The following is a 12,215-nucleotide window of genomic DNA, read 5'->3' on the forward strand; positions in this document are numbered from 1 at the left end:
TACATTGCCATACCATATGTATTCTTGAAGTAATTGAGGTTTTTTGGTATGAAACCTTTGAGCTCAATTTTCAAGGCCTTAGAGGCTCCGAAACAAGGTTGTTCGTGGGATGACGAGTGCTTGCACATGTCAAACATTGTTGTTTAGAAGATGATAATTCCAAAAAGTACTTATAGTTGAAAATCAAAAATATGGTTAGAAATTTGTGGGCTTCGGAAGTTGGGCTACCTAAAGACATAACTAGTTTTGACCCTATGTATTTAGGAAATACTTTTTATTTGGAGTTTTTTTAGACTCAAGGGCTAGGGTTAATGTCTAGAACCTTGTGGGTAGTGAAAAAATGCCTATTTAAGGAAGGCTCATAGTGATGTTTAGGCAATTTTGGGTGATAGTCATAGGTCTGTCTTACATATTGTTGTAAGGAAGGCACCCATGTAGGTTTGTATGGTGTATCTATAATTCCACATTTGTGGCAATAATAAGAAGCCCATATTTTTGTTCTCTCAATTTTTGTTGTTTATGTTGTGTGTTTTGGTATTAAAGGGGTATCAGATTGGGAGTTCCTATGTGTGCAAACAGATTGTTGGTTGTGAGGCAGTTTGCACCAAGAACGTGGTTTGGGCTGAATGTGTAGACAAACCACCAATTGTGAGGCACTTTTCTCTAGGGTTTCGGCAGAAGCATGAAAATGCCTCCATGAAGATAGTGCGGTGTTGATTGTATTACATCTGAAGTTAGAGCCCTCCATAGACAAATTCAAGCATTGCAAGAACAAATATGAAGAGAGGTGAATATTTTTGTTAGAGATGAGAGTGAAGATGAAAGAGAAAGAGGGAAAATTGATCAAGAAGAAGAGGAATTTTTGAACCTAGAACCATTTCCAAGCTTGGAAAATGACCTAAGTTTGAGGTTCCCACATTTTTGGAAAATCTTAACCCAGAGGAATTGATTGATTGGATCAACAAATTAGAAGAATATTTTAAGTATGAAGATATTAAGGATCTTGATAGGATCAAGTTTTTGAAGGCCAAACTGAACGATCACACAAATATTTGGTAGCTGGAGATTCAATTGGAAAGAAATAGAGGAGGAAAAGATTAAATCCCCAAATGGGATCGAATGATCAATAAAATGAAGAGAAAAATCATTCTCATGGTTTATGATCTTGATCTACTAAATAAAATGCAAGGGTTGAAACAAGCAGAAAAAATTGTTCAAGAGTATATCGAAGAATTCTACCAAGTTCTCATTAGAACTGGACATGCAAAATATCATAAGAAGAAATTTGTCTGTAATCATAATGGGTTGAGGCAAAGCATTCAAGAGGAGATTAGTCTGGTCTAAATGAAAATTATTGAAGATGTGTACCATTTTTCCCTAAGAGTTGAGTAAAAGTTGAACAAGAAGTTTGATAACAAGAAAAGCAAAAGAGGTCATGGTGGAAGATCTAGTGGATGATATTATGGAGGCCAAAATGATCATCAAAAGAAAAAGGATGAAGGTAGGAGTAGAAGTTAGAACTAGAGAGGAAAAAATTCCAATCATTTCCATGATCAAAGTAATAACAATCAAAGAGGAAGATGGAGAGGGAAAGGATCTAGTAGAGGAGTTTTTTTGGAACCTATTTTCACTGTGGAGAAGAAGGGCATAGGGAATTTGAGTGTCCTCAGCACCAAGGAAGGACTGATAGGAGAACTAAAGGTCATGTCAAAGTTGCACATATTGATGAAGATGTCAAATCATCACATTCTGAAGATGTTGAAAGAGGAGAAATCTTAGTTAACATAAGAGTCTTGTTGAGTGGTGGAAATGAACTTGATCAAAAAAGGAGCTTGTTTCACGCAACGTGTAAATGTGAGGATAAATTTTGTGATGTGATCATTGATGGTGGAAGTATTGACAATCTAATGTTAGAAAAATATGGTCATTAATTTAAATCTCAGGAGGTAGAAACACTTACATCCATACCATAATGCCTAGGCATAGGATGACCACATTAAGTCATGGTCAATCATATTTTCTTAGTGATATGTGATATCATAGCTATCAGGATGAGGTTTTGTGTGATGTCATACCTAAGGACATGTGTCACATGTTGTTGGATAGGTCATGGTAGTTTGACAGACATGTTCTACATAATGGACATGCAAATATGTACACTCTAGAAAAGGATGGAGTGAAACATAAGTTGAAGCCATTAAAGGACAAAGCAGAAAAGGTATGTAGTTCATTTAGGATATGTTTTGTTGATGGAAAGAAGATCCTAGAGGGTATGAGGCATAAGCATTTGTGTTTAGATGTGATTCCAAAAGATGGTAAAGAAGAAATAAAAGAGTTACATGTAGAAGTTGTAGAATTATTAGAGGAGTTTCTAGATATTTTATTTGAGGATTACCACTAGCAAGGAAGAATAGACATTAGATGAACTTGACTCTACGAGCCAATTTTCCAAACAAGGTGGGACACATAATGACACTAGTAGAAAGTGGGGAGTTGAACAGACAAGTTCATGAGTTGTTGCAGAAGGGGTTAATTTGGTAGAGTCTGAGTCTATGTGTGATACCAACAATTTTGTACCAAAGAAGAATAGAGGATGTGCACAAACTCTTGAGCTATCAACAAGATCACAATCAAATATAGATTTCCATTTCCACGGATGGATGATTTTATCCACTATTTAAGTGGAGTGGTCTATTTCACAAAGATAGATCTGAAGAGTGGATACCATCAAATTCACATAAAAGGAGATGAGTGGAAGACTTCCTTCAAGACAAAGTAAGCATTGTATGAGTGGTTAGTCATGTCTTTTGGGCTAACCAATGCACCGAGCACTTTCATGCGCTCATGAATGAGGTACTACAGAAAATTTTTGGGTAAGTTTGTCATTATTTGCCTAGATGATAGTTTTATGTTTAGGAAGACATTGGAGGAGCATTTGAAACATATTCATAAGGTGTTAGATAAGTTGAGGGATGAAAAGTTGCTGATAAATCTAAAGAGTGTGTTTTGTGAAGCAGTTATTGTACCTAGGATTTGTAGTTTCAATAGAAGGTCTAAAAATGGGCCATGAGAAAGTGAAGGATATCCTTCAATGATCTACTCCAAGGAGTGCTAAGGGGGTAAGCTATTTTCATGGACTAGCTAGTTTTTATAGAAATTTTATCAAAGGTTTTAGCAGTATTTGTGGACCCTTAACTAAAATAATAAGAGGGGAAAGGAAAGAATTTAAGTGGATTGTAGGAGAAAATAAGAGTTTTAATCTATTGAAACAAAAAGTTACACAACAACCTATTTTAGCACTTCCAAATTTTAACAATTGTCTCAAGTAGACAGTAATGCTAGTGGTACTACAATAAGAGTTGTTTTGAGCCAAGAAGGTGGACCTGTTGCTTATTACAGTGAGAATTTGAACTATGCCAAAAGAAAACATTATTTTTATGATAAATAATTTTATGCTATCATTCAGACATTGAAGAAATGGAGACACTATCTTCTTCCTAATGAGTTTATTTTATATACTAATCATCAAGCTTTGCAATATTTGAATAGTCGAGGAAAATTGAACCAAAGGCATTTGAAATGGGTTGAGTTTTTGCAGACTTTTACATTTTTTTTGAAACACAAGAGTGGAAACTCTAAAAGAGTTGTAGATGTTCTTAGTAGGAGACGTCTTTTGCTAACAGAGATGCAGATTGAAGTGGTTGGGTTCAACGAACCAAGAATTTGTACCCAGAGGATCCTAATTTGTGTTATGTGTGGAAGGCTTGTACAAAACCTGTTACGCTTGATAGGACAAAGTGGTTGGATTTCATAATCTAGGATGAAATGTTATTCAAAGGAAGTTAGATGTGCATTCTCATAAGTTATATGAAAGAGAATCTCATCAAGGAGAAGCATAGTGAAGGATTGGATGGACATTTTGGTAGACATAAAATCGTCACTTTGGTTGCTGAGAATTATTACTAATCTCAATTGCAATGAGATGTCAAGAAGTTTGTACAAAGTTGTAGAGTATGTCAGATGGGAAAAAGGAGTGAAGCAAAATACGAAGTTGTATCAGCCATTACTTGTACCTTGAAGCCATGGGAAAATGTTAGCATGGATTTCATTCTTGGTTTACCAAGGACACAACAAGGGCATGATTTCGTATTTTTAGTGGTTGATAGGTTTTCAAAGATGGCACATTTTATTCCCTACAAAAAGACTAGTGATGTTCATGTGATAGAGTTATTTTTCAGAGAAGTGGTGAGACTACATGGTCTGCCAAAGAGCATAGTTTTTTATTGAGATACCAAGTTTGTTGGGTTTTTTTGGCATACGGTGCGAAAGAAGTTGAAGATAGAATTGAAGTTCAATTCATCACATCACCTACAAACTGATGAACAAACATAAACTGTAAATCAAAGTTTGAGAAATTTGTTGAGAGGCTTGGTTGAGACAAATCAAAAATGTTGGGATTTGATTTTACACAGGTAGAATTTAGGAGTACTAGTAGATCACCATTTCATATTTTATATGGGAGAAATCCCAGAAATGCTTCTAAATTGAAGAAGTTGGAAAAAGGAGAGATAAGTAGTACTGAGTCAAAAAAAATTTGTTAAACATTTGAAGAACGTCCATGAGGAGATGAAGAAGAAAATTACAAGGATGAATACATAGTACAAGGCTGATGAAGATGTGAAAATGAGGTATAAGGGACTTCGAGTTGGAGATGAAGTCATGGTTCTTTTGAGGAAGGAGAGATTTCCAATTGGTACATATAATAAGTTGAAATGGAGAAGTTTGGATCATACAAAATATTGAAAGGCATGACTCTAGAAATTCCTATAAAGTAGAGTTGTCAGTTGAATTGAATATTTCACCAGTATTTAACATTTTAGATCTGACAGAGTATCATGAAGGAGGTGATGGTGATGCAGTCACAAAAACGTAGTGGAGTATTCTAGTAGCTACTTCAACTAAAAAAGGAAATCGAGGACATACCAAATAGTTGAGTTGGCAGAATTATAAAGAACAAGGAATATGAAGAGTATTTTATTAAATGAAAAGGAAGTCCTGATGAGAATTCATCATGGCTGACAAGGGAGGAAGTTAACCACCTTGGTTTTCCTCTAACTACCTGAGACGTAACACAATCACTTCTTAAATTACCTCAAATGTTTGATGCAGGAGTATACTAGGTGTAAGGGAAATCTCACCCAAAAATATTTGTGTTTTGTCATTTTTCAATAAGAGCTATTTTAGTACAGAGTTACTATTTTTGAAAATGTATTATTTTTAGTAAGTGGGTCATATGATCTTAGAATATTTTGATTTCAAATGTGGAGGTTCATCTTAGTCATGTTAGCCTACCAATAGAATTGCATTGTCATACCATATGTATTGCAAAAGTTAATGAGGTCTTTGGGTACAAAACCTTTGAGATTATTTTTGAAGGCCTTAGAGACTCTAGAATGAGATTGTGTTTGGATTAATTGGCCCTTGCACATGTCAAGCATTGTAATTCAGAAGCCAATGATTATGAAAAGTATCTATAATTGAAAATCGGACATATGATTTAAAAGTTCTGGGCTCCAGAAGTTGGGGTACCTAAACACATAATTAGGGTTGACCCTATGTAATAATTTAAGAAATAATTTCTAATTCGATATTTGTTAGCCTCAAGGGTTAGGATTAATGTCTAGAACCTTCCCGAATAGTGAAAATTTGCCTATTTAAGGAAGGCCTATAGTGATGTTTAGGAAGTTCTAGGTGATAGTCGTAGCTTTGTCTTACATATTGTTGTAAGGAAGGTGCACATGTGGGTTTTCATATTGTAATCTATAATTCTACATTTGCAACAATAATAAGAAGTTCATATTTGTGTTCTCTCAAATTGTGTTGTTTCTCTATTTTTGTTGTGTGTTGTGGTATTAAGGGGAGAACCCTTTATTAATCATTCTCTAGTTCGCGTATGTTTTCTTTTACAAATAAATCTCTTTCAGTTTCCTTCAAGATTAGCATAACCCTAAACTTACATGATACAAAGTTTGATGCTCCTTCAAGATGGTCTTTAAATCTGATTTTTCTCATCATTATGAAGAATGGAATGTGTTTTTCCTTTAAGCGAGAATTGAATCTTCCTTAACTAGGCTTAAATACCATGTTAATGTAGATTACTTTTATTGTAGATTAAGAATGTAGATATTTTAAGTTTATTCTCTCAAGATTATTGCTCTTACTACTCTGATATTTCCTTGCAGATTGTTGCAAGAATAATGAGGCAATGATATTTCACAAGAATTTTGGATAATTTTGATAATGGTGACACTTAAGATATTTATTATTTTGTATCATATATTTTTTAATATAGATAAGAGAGATTGATCTCCAAATGTTTTGCACAGATGGTTTTGGTACTGGTCATTCCATCAATCGTGTGTGTGTGTGTGTGTGTGTGTGTGTGTGTGTGTGGAGAGAGACATGATGATGCATAGACATGTCTGCACATATGTGGAGAGATATTCTCCATTTTCATGTCTATATATCATTTCACAAATTGATCTCTTATAGTAATCACAAATTGATGTCTATATATCATTTCACAAATCGGTATCTTCAAAATACGATTATGTAATAACCATAATCAGATATGAATATGATTTTTAATTGTTGTAAAATATATATATAGTAGTGATTCATGTCAATATAGATTAAATCAATACTCATTTAAATGGCAAGGATAATGATCTCTAATATTGATTAAATACAGATCGATAACTAAATATTTATACTTGGAATAAATAGTAATAATAACCAGATTATGATGAATAATAATTAACTTCACAAATAATCAATATAATACTTTATAGTTTAATATTAAATTATGCATGTATGTATATACTTGATGTATCTTGATCTACATACATGCATAGAATCATAGATCATTCTAAGCTATCATTATTAACCGTTGCAGTTACAAGTACCATCGTAGACTTGTATGCAAAGCGTGGGAGCATAGACAACGAATGACAGAATCCCTAAGAGAAAAGAGTTCTCAAGGATTGCAACGATGGTAGGACTTGCACAAACATGGATTTGTTACAAAGACTAATTTTTTCAATCAAATGCAAGAGGTAGACGTAAGACCAAAATCTTACAAGTGACCACCTCTCTATCTGTGCAACAACAAGGAGCTGAATTTGTTTGGTAGAACACCGCAGAGAGATGATCTCATGGAATGCAATGATTGCAATAGTTTACAGAAAAAAGATCAGTTTGTTGAGTAGCATCTGAACATTTCCAACATACACAATTTTTAGAGGATATCTATCTACTTTTCCAACATACACAATTTCCGCTTTCTGCTCACATGACCATTGCACGTAGATATCTATCCCCCATCCTCAGCCTCAGCCTCAGCCTCAGCCTCCGTCCATCCCTCCCCCACCTCTCTCATTCCTTGGAGTCCATGCATCAAAAAAAATTATCCCTAAGTATGCATATTGTATTAATGAAAACGTCAATATTTTTGGTCTGCCCATTTATGAAAATGATAGTAGAAATAACAAGATCACCATGCCTCATTAATATTGTATAGCGTCCCTAGAAACAATTTTTTTTATTGTTTCACACCTACCCGGTCCGACTTGGAGGTCGTTGGCGGGGGATGTGACAAATTGTAGATTATTGCAGACTAAGACAGAATTATACTGGCAATTGCACCTGAATAAGGTGCAATGATTATCCTAATAGGAAGATATACTTGCACAATATATGGGAGAATATTAGAGAATTTGTATAACACATATACTTTTTTTTTTCTGAAGTCAATGTTATTTGTGCTAATGACGTGAAAATTGTAAGAGTAGAATGTTCTGTCCACATTGTCAATAGTAGCACAACACACCTTTTGTCTCAAAATGTGTGTTCCTTCTTCAAATGTAGCCCATATCTATTTCTTTTTGCGAAAGGTGAACTAACTTCTGCAAGGTAGATAATTACAATTTTTAGTAGAGGGGAAGTAACAAAAAGGAAAAATGCATCCAATTCTATAAGAATAAATAAGAGTATATTTCTAGCGGTTTTGTACAGTGAATGAGCATTGGAAATGTTCAATAGTTATAGTAGAGAATTTAACACCTTTGTTTGTTATAGAGAGAGTTGTAGGAGAGCCTCCTCTCATTTTCCTTACAGTTATGTATGGATCGATTTGCATTTTAGAGTATTTCTTGTAGGTGAATCTCATTTTGATGATGAGGTCATTTAAAGATCTATTTTTGTATATGACAGTGAATGTTAGATTTTGTCTTGCCACCCTGCCACTATTGTTTGTTGCTTTCTTCAATGCTAGACCTTGTGAATTATGTATGGTTATAACACACGCTTGTGAGATGTGCCTACCTTCGACTTGCCAAAGATACAGGTACTATAGGCACATTGTTGGGGTATTTCTTGTTCCATGCAAGCCTACTATAATTATCGAATCGTGTCACAACATACATTGGTATATTAGGAGTTATGTAACTATAGATATAAAAACTTTGAATTACTTCTCCAAGATCTCCATTAGTCATGCTTCTATCGAAATGTTGGTTGTGAACATTATATGTTGTCCTCTAAAAAGTAGCACTTGTTCTTTGAGCTTTTCATCATAACTCACATTTTCTATTATTTTCCTAGTGCTTGTTGTGGTACTCAATGAAATTCGCAAGTTCAATATTTTTCATTTGTTCAATTTGACCAAATCATTAGTCAAAACAAATGCATTGAGCTGTCAAATTTTTCATTAACCCTCAATGTAATTTGGTTATTTGTATGTGTGATTAGAAGTGGCCAATCTTCTTGCATTGATGATTTTGTATGTTTTGCAACATGTGGTGACATTGTGCTTGTGGTGTAGATTCTCCTTGTTGACAAAACATCATTTGTAATGCCACTATTGTTGTGAACTTCTCCCACAAGATTTTAGTACCCGAATATGATGCATAGATAGGCTTGTCCATTATAGGAGGCAACTCTGCAAGGTCCCCAACCAGAATAATAGAGACACCACTAAAGCATAAGTGTTGGTTAAGGGAATCTTCCTCAATTGTTGCCAATACCTGACCTTGCAAGGGTTGCAATTCTTTAATATGAATCGTGAGCATCGAACATATTATTGATGAATGAATATTGACAAATTTTGTAAGGGCTAATGTCAATAGTGGTACTCTTTGTTCTTGCAACTAGACTTTGAGTGCATTTTTTATGTAAGATATCAAGTATGATTTACATATACATGTCATCCCTTGTATAATCATATGGAATGGTTTAGGAGAGGTGCCTTCACATTGACTAGATATTTTTTTATGTCTATGAATTGTGTCACAATCTCATGCAAATGTTGTGGTACTGAAATATGATCCCATTTGGATTGCTATCAAACACTCGCCTTCCAAAAAATCAAGGTCATCTAGGGCAATATTGTTTGAAGGGTCCATTTGAGAAACAACTTTCATTCATTCATATCTATTGTCTCTATCATGTCCATATCATTATCACTTTGTTTCTCCTCTGAATTGGCTTCCTCTTTATTGTTGCAAATAATGTGCCACAACATACTTGGTTGCATCCTTCTACTTCAAATTGGCAATGACAGATTCCCTTATGAGGTCAATATCAGTTTCTATATCACACCAAAGTTTTTATAAAAGTAGCTCACTCCAACAAAATGTTTCAAATTGTTTTGAATCTTCTTCTCGAATGTTATTGAACTTTGGATACATGTTGACAATGGCTTTTACATCACACTTTTTCCATTTGCATTGTCTATGCCTCGCACAGTAGGAGTAAGATCTTGCAAATTCTAGTAGTGTCACCATTCACCTAGATTCTCTATGTACTTGTAATGCTCCACCTACACCACGTTGCTTGCTTTTTGGATCAACTATTGATTATTCCTCAATTCTTCCACAAGTCAATTATCACTTTACTTTCCTCACCTTGTCCTTCATCCCAAAACCTTCTCACAAAAGATAATATGACTAATATAATTCTATTAACTTTTTCAATAAAGTTTTATAGTTTATATACCACCTTGTTTTTTTTTTTTTTAATATAAAAGAAAACATGTTTGTATAAGATAAGATAAGATAAGATAAAATTATTAATGTCCACGAAAAACCAAAATGGTTTATGGGACTAAGCATACAAACAGAAGAGCCAGCCAAGCAAAGGCACCAAATGGTGACTGAAAAGGAACAAAGCAACAAGAAGAAAGAAAGACAAGCTAAGGGCTAAGGGTCCTTCATTGTCACAAAAAAATCTGTAATAGAGAGGTACATCTGTGGACAATCCATAGTCTTCAGATGTCGTGAAGAACCCCTGTAGGACTGATGCTACCTGTAGAGACTGGTACAATGTCTGACAGATCTAGAATGTGAAGTAGTGGAAGGCCTTTTCAAACCCCGCGAAGGAGACAAGGGAGAGAAAAAGGTGGTAATGAGCTGATCAGAAGTCTGTCTCTGATGAAAGGACTGCAGGGTATTCTCACGAAGATGGGTGGCCTCCTGAATATAAAGTGCTAAACATCGCTGATCAATATAACTGAAGAATATCAAGAGAGAAGAATAGTCTCTGAAAAGGCAATAGAATCTCCCTCTGATCTCATAGTAATGAGGACAATGAAATATGAAGTGAGTCTCAGTCTCAACCTCCATCAGAGTGCATAAATAGCATAATCGATCAGCCTGATCCATATGGTGATTAGTCTGAGCCCTGAGACAATGAGAACCAACCCTAAAAGAGCCCAAAGAGAACCGTAATGCATGATTCCAACGCCTGTAAAGATAGGCAAGGAAAACAACAATACCATCCTGAATAACAAGAAAATGCTCAGCATAGAAGGCCATCTTAGGTCACAAGCCACCCAAGGGATGAAACCAAGTAGTGGTAATGTACTACCTATAGATATCCTGTCTGACATGCTCATTCAACTCCTAACGAGAGGGAAGAAGATGAGCTGGGGCATCCAATGAAAACTGATAGGGAAGAAGATGATCAATCTCAATCCTGATCGAACCCAACAAAGAGGTGGCATGAGCGTACCAGCATCTTGATCTAGTAGAAGTGTCAAATCTCATAATCTCCATCGAAGAACAATATGCCAAAAAAGAGTATATATGTCGATTAGCACCAGTCTCCATAAAATCACAAAGCCGATGAAGAAACCAAATCAAGTCAAAAATAACGGCAAGTTTGAGAGGATGAGCACCAAACTTTGCTAAAACAATGCTGTGAGGGGTGAATCTATGACACCTAATGATACAATGCAACAACAGTGTCTGGACCCGCTCAATAGAAGCCCAATCAAAGTAATAAGAGAAGGTCACCAAACCATAGAACCATAGAGGACTGTCGGATGAACCAAGGAGTCAAAAAGAGACAACTTGGACGAAATATCCTGAAAATGATGCCTGAAGCATTGTCTCTCCAGCAAAGCCAAGGAACCCATACCCTAACTGACTCTGGACTGAATAGCAGGTCTCAAACTGAAACATGGTCCTGAGAACTTCACACCAAGATACATGTAAGAGGGAGTAATCTCAACCTCCTTCCCCTGGAAGAAGAAATGGAGATGAGAGGTCTTTAAACAGTTAAAGATCATAACCCGTGTCTTAGATAAATTGACCACAAGCTGTCGCTAAGTACAGAAAGAAACAAAACTATCAAAGAGTCTCTGTAAGCTATTGGGAGAAGAGGCCAAGAGAATGACATCATCAACAAAGAGGAGAATAGAGATCAAAACCTGATGTAAATAACACCCAACTCCTGGTTGAAAGGATTTCATAAGGAAATCCTCTGACTCATCAATATACAAGCCAAACAATGTAGGGAAAAGAGGACAACCCTGCTTCACGCCAATGGTGCTCTGAATCGGATCAGAAAAGCCCTTCGGAGTTCTGAGCCTACCAGTAACCTTCTCATAAAGTCTCAAAATAGCAGTTTGTAACATATCTGAAATCCCAATCTCTTGAAGCCGCTGAAATAAAGCCAACCTAGGAACAGAATCAAAAGCCTTACGGAAGTCCACAAAACAACAATAGACCTTCTGAGAGCGGTGTCTAGCCTCCTCAATGATAGCCCGCAGTGTAAAAACATGATCCATAGTCTGGTAGTTTTCTCGAAAGCTAACCTGACCTCTCACCCTACATCCCCGTCTATCAAGCTCACTGGATAGCATGGTGTTCAGAGCA

This window comes from Cupressus sempervirens, chromosome 10 (assembly GCF_028749045.1).
Source record: "Cupressus sempervirens isolate cs-2001-9-10 chromosome 10, ASM2874904v1, whole genome shotgun sequence".
Lineage (NCBI taxonomy): Eukaryota > Viridiplantae > Streptophyta > Pinopsida > Cupressales > Cupressaceae > Cupressus > Cupressus sempervirens.